Below are 17,851 nucleotides of genomic sequence, written 5' to 3' on the forward strand. Positions count from 1 at the left end.
GTCTAGTGTTGTTGGTTACTAGTTGTTCCAGTCCCAGATTTGTAATAGCATTGTAGAAGGTTGTGTGTATGATTTCAGTTGTACAATCATTTAGGGTCCAGTTAATATGAGGTAGATTGAAATCACCAAGAAGGATAAAAGGGTATGGGCAGGATGCAGCCCATTTTAGTAATGTATTTAGCTTGTTTACATGTTCGATGTCATAATCAGGTGCTCTGTAACATAGTAAGAAGCGAATTGTGATATTTGAGGATAGTTCACAGATGATGGTTTCAGGAAGGGCAAACTCCTGGGTAACTTGGATATTTTTTAGATGTAAGGATTTTTATAGAATATAGCAACTCCACCTCCTCAACGATTTTCACGATCTGATCTGTAAACATGATAGTCTCTTACTGTGGTAATGGAGTCGGGAGAGATGCATTGAGCCATGTTTCACAGACAAATATAATGTCGAAGTTAGCCATATTTAGGAGGAAGAGAAATTCAGGTATTTTATTCACGAGGCTTCTTGCATTGAGTAGTTTGCATTTAAGGCCGGCAGTAGTTGGAATTGAGGTAGTTGGGGCGTGCGTGCCTAGTCTTGGGGGAACTCAGTCTGAATCCTGCTTCATTTGGTTTTCTTGACAGAATACTGGAGTAAGTAGTTTCTTCACCGGTATTTCACATTTAGTCTAACTCCTCATCTATGACCTATACATAACTGTTTGGGGAGTATACACTCCCAGTATTATAAGTCATAGTGTCACTAGAATGCAGGAGTCCTTTTATCACTAGATGCTAAGAGTATATGAAGGGAAATGTCATTGGGCGCACACACACACCATTCAAAGAATTTGTTTGGAAAAGGCATAGCATGTCCCATAGCATTTCTGGTTTTCTGTTATTTTATTTAATTTAAAAGACAGAGATAAGCAGTTTCAACTAAGCTTTGCAAGTGATTCCTGATCCACTAATGACATTTTTGAGTGGATCATGCTCCATTCCCCTCACTAGTGCAGTAGTCTACTGTGGAAAAATACAGGAAGCATCCCAAGTGTATGGGTTTCTGAACTCCAATACAATGCTTTGCATAGACAGCTCAGCAAGTTGTGATATGAGCTTAAGATATATGTGTTGCTAGTTTTATTCAGATTTAAGGAAAGAGTTTTCTTTTCTCCCTCAATCAGATGAGTTGGCAAGTGATAAGCCCTATTCAGTAAAACCTTTGATGATTTTATCACTTAACCATGCCCTCTGCATTGGTATGTTAGGTAAAGATTTCCATCTTTAATGAGTTCTCTCAAGTCTCATCATTGAATGCTTTGTGGACTTCTAAACACTCATAGACTATAAGCCTTCAGATGCACAAAAATCCATTCTAGGATGATTGGCTGCTCTTTTTCCAGATTAAAGGAACTATTTTCCACAGCCCCAGAACTTTCTAAGTCAATTTCACCCATTTTTGCTGCTGCTGCTCCTGTTCTTTTGATTAGCCTTCTGGATATTTTAAAACTTTCTCCTTTGCCAGCCCCATATCTTCCTCTCTTCCTTCCTTTATGAGAACTTGTGTCCTATGAGAAGTTAAACCAACTTCTCTTTCCAATTTTTTTTTATCAGCGAACTTAATATAGAGAGTTTGGGTGTTTGCATGGATGCATGGACACATGAAGAGTCAGAAAGACACTATGCCTGAAAATAAGCTTATCATATGGAACATGCGATTAGGAAATCACTAATACAAGGTATAACTAAGGTCTGATATTTGAATCTGCTTTCCTTGAATTTCTTATGCCTAGACTTTGCCTGTGTTTTCTTATTGATCCTTAATTTGACTTGACAATATTTGCAGCAGCTGCATCTTTTTTGTAAAATTCACCATAATAATCTCCCATTTCTTTGGACCTTATTTGTGAAGTAGACACCAAAAAAAGAATGATTAAGCCAATCCATTTAAATGTAGCTTTCAATCCACTTCAATTGCCAAGCTTCACAATGCAGAAAGATTGTCAAATAGCTACATATTCATGAATACTATGAAATCAGACAAGTTTGATTAAGTTCCTTATGGCTACATAAAGAACACTCTAATTTAGACATTTATTGTATCAGACATGGGAAAATGGCACTATGAAATGAGCGTCATACAAATTTGATCAATTAAACAAATAAGACAAAAAAGTTTCATCTTCGGTAACCATAGGAAATGTTAATGATGTGAATTAAGATTGCAATATTTTTATTATTGCTTATATAGTAATAAGAATTGAATTCATCTGAGAGAATAAATCTGAGAATTGTTTGATTCATTTGTTACCCATCTCTTAATTATTCTTATTGGTGCCAATTTAAAAAAAAAAGATTGAAAAATCTCCCACTAGAACTTCTTTCTTAAATGTAAATGGAATCTGATGGGCAATATGTGAAATATCAGATTAAATGTGCTCAAATCAGAGTGCCTCTAAGCACATTTCTCATTCAAAAATTTTGCTCATTGGTCAGTGGATGTTCTTTTTCAGCAATCTAAGTGGCAGTAAGATACATTTTTCAGCAATTGTTGTTTGGAGTCAAAAGCCTTCCTGGATCCAACCACCTACCAGTGATTCTGATATATCTTTGGTTGATTCCTAGTCTATAGAATAGCCACCAGGAGAAAAACCTGCTCCCTGGATTTTTTTTCTTTATTTATAATTTTAAGTTGATTTGCAAGCTAATTCTGCCAACTGACAGCAGTTCGATTCTCACTGGCTCAAAATTGATTCAGCTTTCCATCTTTCTGGGATTGGTGAAATGAGGACCCAGATTGTTGGGGTCAGGATGCTACTCTGTAAACAGCTTAGAGAGGACTGTAAAGCAAGATGAAGCGGTATATAAGTCTAAATGCTATTGCTATATGAGTTTTTGAATGGAGCAAAAGTAAAAAAAGAATTGTTCCCAAGTTCTGTACACAATTGTAATTTAAAATGGTGATGTCAAAATCCAAGAAAAAATCACTGATAGTGTGTCTAGAAAATAACCTAGAGCTTAAAGAAGCAGCTCTTGTTTGCTTTTCATTCTCTCTGTGAACCAAATATTTGTCTTTGTATTTTCCAAGGTCACTTTTTTTCCTAAGCAAGCCAGGGCCTTAGAATGTTTTAATATCCATTAGAACTGTTGTCAGGGCATGTGGTGAAGCTGAAAAATTAAAGAAACAACAACAACGAGTCCCTGAATAGCCAAACAGGGATAGCTGTTGTTGTTATCAATCTTATTGATGCCATTGGATTAATGTTTCATCTGGTATCTAATAATTGAATAAAATTATTCAGCAAGCGTAGTGTTTTTAAACTAGGATTTATATGTCAATGCAAAATACAGCTCAATAGAAGATAGATTTTCTCCATTACCTATAGCTGTTTCTCACAGCTGGTTGGAGAGGGGAGGTAGAAAATCAGAAAACAGTCAATTGACCCAGTTAAGCTCTGGGTGTTAAATTTATTTAACCCCAAACAGGCATGTATTGCGCTAGACAGACATGTATTGGGCAACACACAGTTAATAACACACAGCTAAACCTAGTCAGATGATTCATTTTGCATATGCCTAGTTTTCTAGGAAAAAGAGTTTGAGAGAAAGAGTAGTGAAAAAGTCTTACCTTTACAAATTTACTGTCAAGGCCTGGAAGCACATAAAATGCACATACACACAGACACATAGCAGTAATCATTGATCGCCTACTCCTACCTCACTTTCTTGTCAGAGGGGAAGGGGAGAGAGAAGTCAAGAAAGCTCTGATGATGCAAGAGTTTATGGAATACCTAAAGAAGGTGGATGAGAATTCTGTATTCTACATTCTTCACTGGTAAAAATTATATAGTTATTTATCATATTTGTGTAGCTGCCCATCTCACACAGTGACTCTAGGCAACATAATTAAGAAATATAAAAGTAAAATACATAAAAACCAATAAAACCAGTGCTTTAATTACAAATAAAAAGAAAGTAAAAAACAAAATGATGGTCAGCATACTGAGAATGCATCAGTTAATGACCATTTAACTATTCACCATGGGATCCCCAAGCTCGCAACATCTCTCTCATGCCAGACTTGAAGGGTAATATGTAAATGTATCTGGAAATAGGTGGTTCCTCAGATAACCTGACCCCTTTCGATGTAAACCTTTAAATGTCAAAACCAGCAACATGAATTGGACTGGAAATAAATTGCTAAGTAGTGTAACTTGCACAACAAAGGTATAATATGTGCAGTTCTTGAAGCACGAATAACTGGCCAAGTTGCTGCATTTTGCACCAGACAAAGCTTCTGGATTCTCTTCAAGGGTAGCCCCATGTGGAGTGCACTACAGAACAGTAGTCTATCCAGGAAGTGATATGGGCATGAGTGGTGACGAGTAGAGCCTCCTGATCTAGGAATGGGCCTAATTGGTGAATAACAAGATGCACAACAAAGGCCCTTCTGGCCATGTCTGCTGCTTGCTTTTCAAGTAGCAAGCAAAGTTGTATTTTCATGTGAGAGAAAGTGATGGTGGTAATAGAAAAGAAACAGAGAAAATTGTTTTATCAAAGAAATTGTACTATAAAGGAAGTAGTGTAATAACACAGTTTGCCCAGACATACCCAAGGGGAATTTTTTGCTAGAAAACACTGTTTGCCTAGCTTATCCCAAATACCAAAACAAAATATTTCATTTAATCCTGAATGTAAAACAACAAGAACACATAACAAAGAACAGAAAAGACAACTGTGATGTGAATGAACATTTGCAGCAAGGGACAAAGTGCTCTAAACAAATACATTTTGTTTAAGTATAGAGTGCACTCTCAAAATGTAGGAATATCACCTTTGTCATTTTTTTCCCCTCCAAATTTTATGTGGTGCCTCAAGTCGCTAAGATAGCTACTGCTGAACTTTGTAAAGTCTGTCATGTTGCAAAGGATTGCTAATCCTGTAGAAGACTGGATCTATGGTGTATATGTTGATCAAGAAGTGTTAAACAATTGTTAACATTTCTAAAGATGTGGCATGTGGTAAAATAGAGGTAAAAGCTCAGTGGGACAACATTCCAACATCATGTAGTACAGTCTTGTATGCAATATAACCATATTCTGTCCCAAATATTTAAATGACTTCAAAGGCCTATTTTGTTTTTTAACCATATATGTTTCTAATAAGGTGACAGCAGAGTATTTCTGTGTATTAGGAGATACTATCATTCTGAGAGGGAATTCAAGGTGCATTTTTGGATTTTTATAGTGGTGGTCAAGAGACTTGACTTTTTCTTTATAAACTTTCAGTACATACAATGTGCAATATTAATGTTAATTATGGAATTTAGTGTGATTGTTTGATTGTTTCCTTGCACGTATGCGTTACCTAGTTTGGGTAATGAAATGTCTGCAAGAAAGCAACCAAACTCAGAGAGCACCAAGGATTCCTCATTTCAACCCTGAAGTACAAATATTCTTTTTTTATTGAAATTTAGTGTCTATCAAAAAACAAAAACAAAAAAAAGGGGGGGGAGGTGGGCTCAAAGCTTATTTGCTCCAAATTGTCCAGCTCATTCTTTTCATACTGCAACAATGCACACTGCAATACAGCTTGATTCTGATAAAATATCCACTCCAAGATGTGTTAGTCAATAGTAGATGAAGGTCTTCTCTCTATTCCATTTTGATTTTCAAAGTAAAAAAAAAAAAGTCCATCTGTATGGCATTGCTGTAGCCACTGACCAATTGTTAAAATCCTAGTGCACCTAGACAAGTTACTTGAAGGCATTAGGAGGTGGGAAATCCTCCAGAACATTATAGAAATGTTTTAGTGATTAAGGATATATCAAAATGTTACTTCCCCTGCCTGCAGTCATACTGTGGAATTATTTATACACTATATTGAACTGTTGGCAGTAATTCAGCAGCATCTCAGTGTATGAACTCATCACTGACACTTACAGAAACTTGAAATAAGAGTTAGGAACTTCTTTGGGTTTGCAAATTTGCAGTGAATACCTTACTCAAACACCTGATATAAGGTGTTTTAAAGACTGTAAAGATAACTTCATAATTTTTCAGACCAAGCATTACCTGCATGGCAGATGATATCTCTGAATATTTCTGGGGGTCAGCCTGGCCCTTTTAAATGCTCTGCTTTTGAAAAAACATTACCATTTAGTACAATCTTGCAATCTATTCTACTTCCATTGCCTCTTTGCTTTCTATCTTTCTGTCTTGCTCAAATACTTTAATCTATCTTATTTAGCATAGATTCCTCCATTTTTGCCTATGGCCATTCACTTCAATCCTATATCATTATGCAATTAGCTATGTTTTGGAACAAAACAAGATCCTAGAGTGTTGTGCTGGTACCAGACATATGACACCTTTCATTACTGAGATTGGATCACCATGATCATCGGGCCTCTGTGCCAGCTGTGTTACAACTATTTTTTACCTCATCATTTTATGTATTCTCTTCCAATCTACCTGTCATTTCATCATTCATGTTACAAACTGACAGGCTCTTCTTCTGCATCCTAATATAACGGTAAATTGACTGTCTTCAGATTGAACTATTCATAAACAATAAAATGAATTTGGGCTAGAAGAAAATCATGAAATGATGTGTTAATTGTGCTGGATTACTAAGGTTTTGGATCTATAATTTTGTAAAATCAAGGACACCACCTAAAACAAATTGATTTGTATGTGCTGTATTAGGAAGATGGTATTGCAGAACATGTTGTTAGTTTTTCTGAACCATTGTTGCCAAACAAATGTGGAGCAATACCCAAGATTTTACCAAAATGTCCAGATTTCTTTAAAGAGCATGAAGATGAGCAGCTCCTCCATTTTTTTTAAATCTTTACCAAGAGCAATGCTCTCACAGATTTTTTTTTAATGAAAGATATGATATGGATAAATGAGAAAAAACCCAAAGTGGACTTGAAAGAACTCCAAATTTACTTCAACTTTCAGAAACCTGCATAGACATGTATGAAATTTTCTGGAACAACAAGAGTATACTGCTTTTAAAAAGAGAGCATAAATAACAACTACAGCCCATACAAGTTTCATAATTACATATTTAACATTACTCATTATTATTATTGATGTCTTAATTGGAGGTGCATTTAGTTGTTTTTTAAAAAAATACATTTCACATCACTGCCATTCCTTTTTAACAGGTATTTTTAATGACCATCTTATTAAGAATATAAACCCTGGTTACCCGTTTGAAACACTAGGACTTTCTTCTGATTTGGTTTGGATTGTAATGTTATATATCTATCAACCCACTTACAGAATGGTAGAGTTAGAAGGGGAGAATCTGCTCATTGCTTAAATAATTTAGGAATTTTTATTTAACAATTTATAAATGAGACTTGCTATATTTTTGAAGAATTTTGTGAGAAGGGACAAGAAAAAAAATGAAAAGATATCAATTTATAGGAAGGGAATAAAGATCAAGATTGTTAAAAATCAAAGGGGAGAAATATAAAGCTAGTTTATTTCATCAAAGTTTTAAAAAGATACATGTAATCCTTGAATTACAACCGTTCACTTCGTGACCATTTGAAGTTGCACAATAACCTCCTCCAAGTGTTTACAACAAAGTTCTGAAATTACAAATGTTTCAGCACCACAGCAGTCATTTGCTCTTATGAACGACCGCAGAGGCATTGCAAAATTCACCCTATCCCCCCTGCTACCCACAACTGCTTCCCCCCCTCCCGTCTTGCCATGCTGGACTCACCTTGCAAAGATTTGTCTCCTCTCTGCCACAGTTTCTTTGCCTTTGAGGGACAGGAGAGCAGGATGATTTCCCTCCCAGCATCCTGTCAGCTTGCAAATGCTTTTTGTGCTGAGAGTGAAATGTTTTGGAGGCCATGATCTTGCATGACTTCAGGCACCCATTCTCTCCCAAAATCAGATGGGTGCCTGCAGGGGTGGGATTCAAATTTCTTAACAACCGGTTCTGTGGGTGTGGCTGAATTTGTGAGCTTGGCTTGGTGATCATGTGACTGGCTGGGCATGGCTTGCTGACTGGGCATGGCTTGGTGGTCATATAACTGGCTGGGCATGGCTTGTATGTAAATATTATCAATACTTATGTAAATATTGAATTTTTTATTAAAAAGAGCAATTTTTACCTAAAATTGGGCAAAGCAAGCAGGCAGATTGAGTTGCTCACAGAATCACAGATTCATTCAGAGGTCTATCTTTCTGCAATCAGTTACCTGAGTCTGTCACATAAAATTTACTGGCAGGCAAACTCACAAAATTAACTCACAACACACCATGTATGTAAATATTGGTTTTTTTAATAAAAAAAGAGCAACTTTTACCCAAAACCAGGCAAAGCAGACAGGCAGATTGAGTTGCTCACAGAATCATTCAGAGATCTATCTATCTGCCAACGGCTACCTGAGTCTATCACATAAAATTTGCTTGCAAGCAAACTCATAAAATTAACTCACAACACACTATGTATGTAAATATTGAATTTTTTATTAAAAAAGAGCAACTTTTACCCAAAATCAGGCAAAGCAGGCAGGCAGATCAAGTTGCTCACAGAATCACAGATTCACGTAAAGATCTGTGTTTCTGCCATCTGCTACCTGAGTCTGCACTGAATAATAGAAGCTTCAGGCTTAACTCTTCTTTTAGATTAGCTAGAAAGCAAGAAAACTGATGATTTCCTGCTTTCTAACTAATTCAAATCTCCCAGCACAGCAGAACAGCTAATGGTCAGGGGGGAAAAAAAGGAAAAATAGCAACTTAGCAGGCAAGTTTGATGGCGCACATGCCAGGTAAGGAGTGAGTGGGTGAGGTGGGGCAGGGCCATTTAGTGACGCAATTTGCCAGTTTTCCTTCAGGTAGAATCTCACCCCTGGTGAGAGTGCACGTGTAGACCATTTCCTAAAAACCTCAGCTGTGCCACCCAGACAGCTGACAAGCTCTGTGCGCGGGTACGCAGCATTTGAAAATCTTCTTCTTTCCTGCTTTTTCAACTTCAGCTCTGCCGCGCAAAGCAGCTGAGGTTGAAAAAGCAGGAAATAAAGGACAGCCAAGAGCCTGGGCAGACAGCTGGGCCAAACAAAAAAGCAGACACCAAAAAGGTTTGGTGTCTGCTGCTCTTCAGAGCTACTGATTCTATAGAACTGGGCCGAACTGGTAGCATCCCACACCTGGGTGCCTGAAATTGTGCAAGGTCACGGCCCCCTCAGCGTGAAAAGCATTTGCAAGCTGACCAGATGCTGGAAAGGAAATCATCCTGCTCTCCTCTCCCTCCAAGGCAGAGAAACCACAGCCGAGAGGACACAGATCTTTGTGCGGTAAGTGAATCCAGCGCAGCAGGATAGAAGGAGGAAAGTATGAGGTATCTCAGTGGGTCAGGGAGGCCTTGGGTGGCCTGTTCCATCACTAGGTCCCCCATGGCCTTTCCCACTCTGAGATATATCTTGCACTTAACAACCCGCACATTCAGTTAACAAATGTGTGGGTGAAAGCAGGGAGTGATCACATTCAAATTATGTGATTCACTCCTACAAATCCTCGAGTTACGAATGAATTTGTCAGGCTCCATTACATTCATAAGTCAAGGATTGTTGTTATGTCTGGTAATGCTTGATGGACTTCTGCTGATCAGGACTCAGTATCATAACTTTGAGGATTTGATTATAAACAAGTGATAGCCTATTAGAAGAAGAGATCACTTTTTGTATTTTAAGAGATGATGTATTTATTATATGATTATTTTTTCTTGTTTTTTATTTTCTACATCGTCTTAATTTATTCTTTTATTTTTTAGTTGGTTTGCATTAGTTTTTATCTTTTTTAACTGTAATGTTTGATAAAATTACTATAAAAAACAGATGTCCATGCTTATATCCAACAGAATAGAGACTGAAAATTTTGAATATTCAAAGGGGGAAACAAAATGTGAAGCTTGCCCTTGCCCAACACCTCAAGACCACTCTGTCAAAATGAGGCTGTTCCTTCATTTTCCAGTCTCCCAAGGTGGCTTACAATTGATAAGAATGGCTATGTTCACATAAATAACCACATCACATTATCTCTCTACGTCTTGGCTCAAGAATAAAGATAAGGAAAAGAGGTGGTAATGTATCTGTCGTAATTGTGTGGGTTAGAGGAGGTGTCAAAAATAATTACTCAGGACCAGCATTCAGGACCTGCTGCATTTTAATTTAAGGTGGATAAATGCTGCCGTCATCAGGAAACTAGCTGGAGGTGTCATCTTTGATAAACAAGCCCGGCTTCACACATTTCCTGCAAAATCAATACAAGCCTGGCTCTTATTTGCTAATGCAACATGCCATTTTTGAAGTCCTTTTTGTGTGTGTTGGCTTCTTTTCTGTTACTCTTTTGTTTCAGTGATTAGTGTCTCTTCTCATTTTGACAATGGAGAGGGGAGGGGGCTTCCCTGAGGTACTAAAGCTATCAGATCCAGCCCATGCTAATAGTTTTGTTTCGATTCTTCTCTTCTATGGTAGCAAGCTCTGAGAACTCACAGGGGTCCTTGTCTCATCAATAAATTGGTAAATTGTTTGGCAAGGAATGGTGAGGCATTTTTTCAGGAAAAAAGCAATATGATTATCCATTGATTACACATGTTTAGTATCAAGTGATGGAGGGAAATAAGGAGTAGTTGATAGCACCAGAAGGAAAACTTTAGTGTCTGTTCTTTATTCCATGTTTGTTTTATTTATATGTTCCCTCCTCAACAGAAAGTCTACTCAATAGGACTTGTATTTTCAGTCTGTACAATAAATCAAGAAACTGGATGGAATTAGAAAGCTACCTGTGGCCCAGATAGTCTTGGAACAATCTCTGAGATGAAACCAATTTTGCCTTTATGCGGAAAGTAGCAGCTATCTTGGGCACTGACTTAAACAATCATTGGGTATCAACTTGTACTGGGTAACTTTTCAACATGTTGTCTAAGACAGCGGTTGCCAACCGATCTGCGAGAAAATTTTGGTGGTCCGCAGAGAAATGTCACCTCCAGAACACCCCCCCCCAAAGCAATTAATCCAAGCTGTGCAGGAACACAAGGCTGCACCGCCCACATGGCCTGCAGGAACCCTCTCCACCCATTCACTCCTTACCTGGCAAACTTGCCTGCTAAGTTGCTATTTTTCCTTTTTTTCCCCTGACCATCAGCTGTTCTGCTGTGTTGGGAGATTTAGATTAGCTAGAAAGCAGGAAATCGTTGCATTTCTTGCTTTCTAGCTAGTCTTTAGATCTTCGGCTTTGCTTTTAAGCAGAGCCGAACCTTTCTTAGGACTGTTCTATTATTCAGTGCAGACTCCTGTCAAGCAAATTTTAGGTGACAGACTCAGGTACCCGATGGCAGATAGATAGATCTCTGAATGATTCTGTGAGCAACTCAATCTGCCTGCCTGCTTTGCCTGATTTTGGTGAAAAGTTGCTCTTTTTTTATTAAAAAAAATCAATATTTACATAAATATTTATAATATTTACATACAAGCCATGCCCAGCCAGTCACATGACCACCAAGCCACACCAACAAATTAGGCCATACCCACAGAACCAGTTGTTAAGAAATTTGAATCCCACCCATGCCTCTGTGTGTTTGTGTGTGTGTGTGTGTGTGTGTGAGGGAGAGAGAGAGAGAGGGAAGGAGGGAGAGAGGGAGAGAGGTTAGATGAGATCTCTCTCTCTCCCTCCTTCTCTCCTTTCTCTCTCTCTCTCTCTCCCACCAACGTCAGCAACCCACCATCAGTCAAAATTCATATTAGTGGTCCTCGGGATTTAAAATTATGAGTTTGGTGATCCCTGAGGTCCAAAAGTTTAGCGACCCCTGGTCTAAGACAATTCTAATATCTAAGGGGCTGCCACAAAGAAGAGAAGTTCAATGTATTCTCCAAAGAACCTGAAGGCAGGACAAGAAGCAATGGATGGAAACTAATCAAGGAGAGAATCAGCCTAGAAATAAGGAGAACTTTCCTGACAGAACAATTAATCAGTGGAATGACTTGCTTCCAAAAGTTGTATGTGCTCCAACGCTGAAACTTTTTAAGAAAATAATTGGACAACCATTTGTCAGAAATGGCATCGGGTTTCCTGCCTGAGCAGGAAAGACCTCAAAGTTCTCTTCCAACTCTGTTATTCTATTAATTCCTCACAAAGACTTGAAGTGTGCACATTTTCTCTGCTGCTTTCAGACCAGCAGGCTGCTTGTTGTCTTGTAAGATGATTATGCTATCTACTTGCATATGCAACCCTAACCCTAACCCTAACCCTTCTGAATGGTGTCTATGAGGCACCTGACACCCCAGAGGCTGAGTGGTATTACTGCTCCCTGTAAACACATGAATTGTGCATGTGGGGGACCAGGTATGAATGTATGAACAAGATCTCTGCTAAAAGACATAAAGCTTTGGGCTTTCTAAAGATGATGTGGCCCAAATGGGGAATGTCCCTAAGGGCAGTGAATTCCCCTCTGCATGACTCATCATTGATGAGCCCATAATCTGCAGCTTGTTAGATGTTACCTAGGACCACACCTTGGCTTAGGCTACAAAACTCTGAACAATTTCTACGTGGCAGCAAAAAATTCAGAATTCTATATTTCAAAAACCATTAATGTGCATAATTACAAAGGTATTATCCTTCCTCTATAATATCTTGGCAGCCTTGGCTCCAGTTTTAGTGACAGTTCTATTTTTTTTTTCCTGCACTAAATGCTCTAAGACACATTTGAAATATGTTGAGAAGATTTATGTTTGAATTAAACTTTCATGGAAAGCAGACATAATGGGAAAATCCAACTTCTAAGGTTGCTGTCATTGATCTATTTATTTATTTGAAGCTCATTTGCAAAAAAAAAGGCACAAGCAGTAAAAAAAAGTTTTGAACAAGCAGTAAAACATCTCTTGACTTTCAATCTGGGTACAATCTGGGCTTTATCCATAAGCTGTATCTGAAGTTCCTAACTATTAATGCATATAGTCAAAGGTTTTGATATTATTAAATATATAGTTAATTGCTATTTACAAGTGAAAAAATGTTATTGAGATGGGCAATCAAGAAAGAGATATATTTATACCAGCTTAAGAGATACTCTCTTAGAGAACATAAAATACATTAAAAAAGTGTTGTGTGACAGGACCCTGACATCAGGGCTTCAAATATTTCAGCAGTGGGTTTTCTGCCCAGTTGCTGGATGGGTGTGGCCTACCAGAACTTCCGGGAGACCCATTTTTTGCCCTCCCCGTGCTCCGAAGGCTTTCCTCAAGCCTCTGGGACAGCGAAAACTGCCTCCTCTGGGCTCCAGAGGCCAGAAATAGGCCTGTTTCTGGACTTCCAGAACTTCCGGTAGGCCCATTTTCCCCCTCCCCAAGCCTCTGCATGGGCCCTGCACTTATCTCGCATCCAAAATGGGCTGCGTAGAGACTCCTGGGGGGTGGGGTGGTATGGGAGGGGCAGGGCAGGTGGGAACAGCTAGGGGCGGGATTTGGCAGTTCACCAAACCAGCCATAACATTAGCTATGGGTCTACCCTAACCCAGGTGAACCCGTAGCAGCCCACCCCTGCCTGACATACCTTTCCAGCTTGCCTGATTTTGTGCTATTATTTATTATTTATTTTCTTTATTAAATTGTTATGCCCTCCATCTCCACTATAAGATTATTCTTATTTGTTTGTATCTGTGGTACCTACAGTGGACATTTAGCACAAAATTTGATGATTGCCATAGCTATTTGTACTAGTTACCTTAATAATAAATTTTATGAATTTATTGCAATTTTTTAAAAGTTCAATTAATAATTACAGTTTGATGTATTTTAAAGCAGTGATCCCCAACCTTTTTACGCTGCGGCGACCACCGGCATCAGCTGGGCGCCCGTGACCCGGTACCGGCATCAGCTGCCCCCCCGCCATCTTTGTGATGGCGTGCTTCCGGTGACCTCACGAAGCATGTTTCATCAAAAAAAAGATAAGCGACCAACGCTCGATGAGCTTTCCGGGTAGCTCATGGCTTTCTGCAGAAAAGCTCACGAGCAGCTAGCGCCCGCCATCTTTTTGATGGCGTGCTTCGGTGGGCTTTCTACCGGAAAAGCTCACCGAGCGCTAGCGCTGCCATCTTTTTTTTGATGAAAGCGTGCTTCAGTAGCTTTCCCCCCCCCCCCCCTACCTGGAAAAGCTCACCGGAAGCTTTTCATCAAAGATAAAGCGGCGCGCCAACTGAGCCCAGCGACAGTAGGACTTGTTCCGCGGACCGGTGGTTGGGGACCCCCTGTTTTAAAGAGTTGTGGTGGCACAGTGGTTAGAATACAGTATTGCAGGCTAACTCTGCCCACTGCCAGCAGTTTGATCCTGACTGGCCCAAGGTTGATTTAGCCTTCCACCCTTCTGAGGTTGATAAAATGAGGGCCCAGATTGTTGGGGGCAACAGGCTGACTCTGTAAAGCGCTTAGAAAAGGCTGTAAAGGACTATGAAGTGGACATAAGTGCTATCGCTATTGTTATTAGGACTGTACTTTCTGACCCATGGGTCATAATTTTCTTGATAGCATGAAAAAGTGGCATCCTGTATTCAAATCAAAACTTTAACATGACCTAATAAAAGTTTTGATTTGAATACAGGATGCCACATTTCCAGGCTGTCAAGAGAACTATCCATTAGAGTGCTCCCTTTAAATTGTTCTGTTCTGTTCTGTTCTGTGGAAACAGAAGCAACCCATTATTTAAGGAAACATCTAGAAACATCTGCACTCTGAAAGACTATTCCTAAAGTTGCAGAATAAGGGAGCTGACTCTTTTATATCATATGGCCATCCTTTTTTTCTTTAGTGTTTGATATATATTTTATAATGCTTCAGTCTATATCAAGCCTGTGACCTATGAAGTCAAATGCAATCCATTATATTATGACCTCCCCAGTGTTTAACTGCCCTGTTCATTGCAGACGGCAAAGACAGAGCTGAGGGGTCACATAATGAGTAGGTTGTTATACATTGATCAGGGAATTGTAGTGAAACATGCCAAGTTGTGAAAGGGATAAACGTACTTTGGCTCTTAGTTTCAAGGCCATTGAATTCAAGGCCCTTCACTTATACCTAAATGTTTTTATTCCCTTGACTCAGATATTTGCTTTTCAACAATGGCTATTTCCAGGGGTGGGATTCAATTTTTTTAACAACTGGTTCTGTGGGCATGGCTTAGTTGGTGGGCATGGCTTGGTGGTCATGTTATTGACTGGGCGTGGCCAGCTCAATATCACTCATATTGAGGCACACATCTCCTCGCCTGGCCTCTCATGACTTCGGGGATGCTGCAACAGTTGTAAGTGTGAAAAATGGTCATAAGTCACTTATTTCAGTGCCACTGTAACTTTGAATGGTCACTGCACACAAGCAAAGTACCAGCAAAGGAGGAAAAAAAAAACTCCAGAGAAGTTCCAGAGACAGGAAGTCTAGTCCTGCCAAGAATGTAATAAGGGTTAACGGAGAGGCAGTTTCTGTAAGCAACACCAAAATGTTTCCTTCCTGCCTTCCTTACAGGATTAGGCCAGTAATTTCTTATAACAACTGGTTCTCCGAACTGCTTAGAATGTTAACAACCAGTTCTAGCGAATAAGTGCGAACTGGTAGAATCCCACCCCTGGCTATTTCCTTATATCCGTGTTTTTAATTGATTAGCATAAATATATTAACAATTTCATAATTGTTTCACCCCTCTTAATTAACAAATATAAATCTCTTTATTATATAATCTATAAAATAAGCATCTAAAAACAATTGTATCCAGACAACAGACTGATTGATTGAAATGGATTTTTTATATATTATATTAAAAAAACAAATAAAAGTTGAGAAAAAAAAGAAATAAGCACTATCTTCTCCTTATACAATTGTCAGCAAAAACCCCAAACAGAGCTCTATCATATTAAAATTAACAAGTTTATGTTTGTTAATAAGTTAAGTTTATAACTTTCCACATCTCAACTTTCAGCTATTGGGAAAACTCCATTTAAAAAGCATTAAAAGACCCCCAAAACCTAGTATAAATAAATTATAGCTAAAGTTTAGCATAACAAAAAGAGACCTTCAATGGGAAGGGCAAATTGCAGTACACTCATTCTAAATGCGAACCATCCCTAAGAGAATCACCACAAATGACAACTTATTCCATTTGAATAAACATTTCACGTCTTAACTAAACTATCTAAGCAATCTATCTAAGCAATCCCAGCATCTTAATATTAAAAAGACTACAATTTAACCCTACATAAAAACTATTCCTTTAAAGAAAATCACATAGTTAGATACTATCTATTTAGATATTAAACAATTAGGATACAGAAAATAGGCATAAAACAAAACATTTAACCAAAGCCACATATTTCCAGTCAAAATATTAGTAAATCCAAAAAGAATCATGCAGAACGACAATATGTTCCATTTTAACTATGGTAAAATAAATCAATTTTGTCATAGAACAGCCTTCATCGGTGAGCCATCCCAGTAGTTATTGATCCTTGTAACAAATTTCTTCTTTTCTTTAAGCTGTCTGTCTTGTAAATCCAACAAAGAAAAAAAATATTTTTTTAAAAGTGTAGCCAAAAGCTTGTCCTTTTGCTCTTCATTTTAATTTCCTAAAAGTAATAAAAATAAATTTCATTGTCATATATTAAGGTGTGAAGGTACTCATTCAACAGGTATTTGATACCTTGTTCCTTCTGAAGGTATCTAACTTCTTTCAAGCAGTTAATAAACAATTTCTAAATGTAGTTAGCAAGAGAAGTGTCCAAATTTAGTGTTCTTTTGAAAGGCTCCATTTACAGCTGAAGGAACTATGGTAAATTTCCTCTCTCTCATTAGTAATCACTGTACAGTATTACTGTCTATTTGTGAGGAAAAGGGGTGACTATTCCAGTTGCCAACAGTTTAGGTAATCTCACGTCTCTCTTTTTTATCCAGAGAGAAACAAGGAACTAATCTACTGACTCCTTTAAAAAATCCTATTATTTACTTTGTACTTTCTTTGTATGCTACACTATAAACTAATACAATTGTTAATATATAAAAAGAAGTCCACAAACATTGGTTCTGCTTATTCCTGGAGCTGTCTTCAGTTGGTCACTTTCCCTAGAATTTTCTATAATTACTGGTAGTTTTTTTCCCATGATTGTTAATCATTTGAATGTTGTGTCTGGGCTTAGAACCAAAGCCTACTTGTTATTTAGCAGATGCCAGCTTTTGGAATTGTAATATATACCTCCAACCAGCTCCTTGTTGTTCACACTGGCGAAGATCAAGTAAGGGGCCTAATGATCTCCCCTCCTTCTACTCATGAGTGTTGTATTGGTGGCAGTGTTGGCCATCAGCACATGCCTGTTTTAGCATATCTGCCTTAATTTTTCTTGGCTCCCAAATTCCTCCCTATTCCAGAGTCCAGGACTCTTGGCATCCAGAACGAATCTTTCTATTTTAAAGCCACATGTTTACAGAGCAAAGCTATAACTCACTTACACAGTGGAATGGCTAAAGGCAGTAGAAGCAAGGAGACAGACCTACTGATGCTTTTTGGAAGCACGCCTCCCCTTGGAAATGCAATGGGAAGACTCTGATCCCTGAATACTTCTGAAAAATTGTCCTAATCTATATTACAGCGGTAAGCGGGACAGCTGAGAAAGCCCCTGGCAGTTCTTTGCCTGCAGCAATGAGTTTTTACAGCTGAGGCCGACTCCGCTTTTCAAATCTCCGAGTTGCCTAAATTATTCCATGTTTTGTTTGTTTGTTTTAGTCTTCAGCTACGCATGGACTTATTAGCTTTTTGCAGTGGGTGCATTTCCTTTAAGCAAAAGCATGAGAGTTTGAGCAAAG

The 17,851-nt window shown here is 38.4% G+C and overlaps 1 protein-coding gene across 12 annotated transcripts in view; it reads left to right on the forward strand.

Annotated features, from left to right (window-relative positions):
* TSPAN4 (tetraspanin 4) overlaps window positions 1-17,851 on the forward strand; it is a 797,106-nt gene that overhangs the window by 679,962 nt on the left and 99,293 nt on the right. The gene's annotated exons all lie outside the window — the stretch shown is intronic.

The sequence above is a fragment of the Notechis scutatus genome, chromosome 1 (assembly GCF_049901735.1).
Source record: "Notechis scutatus isolate UNSWTSFEM ecotype Mainland chromosome 1, rNotScu1.2, whole genome shotgun sequence".
Lineage (NCBI taxonomy): Eukaryota > Metazoa > Chordata > Lepidosauria > Squamata > Elapidae > Notechis > Notechis scutatus.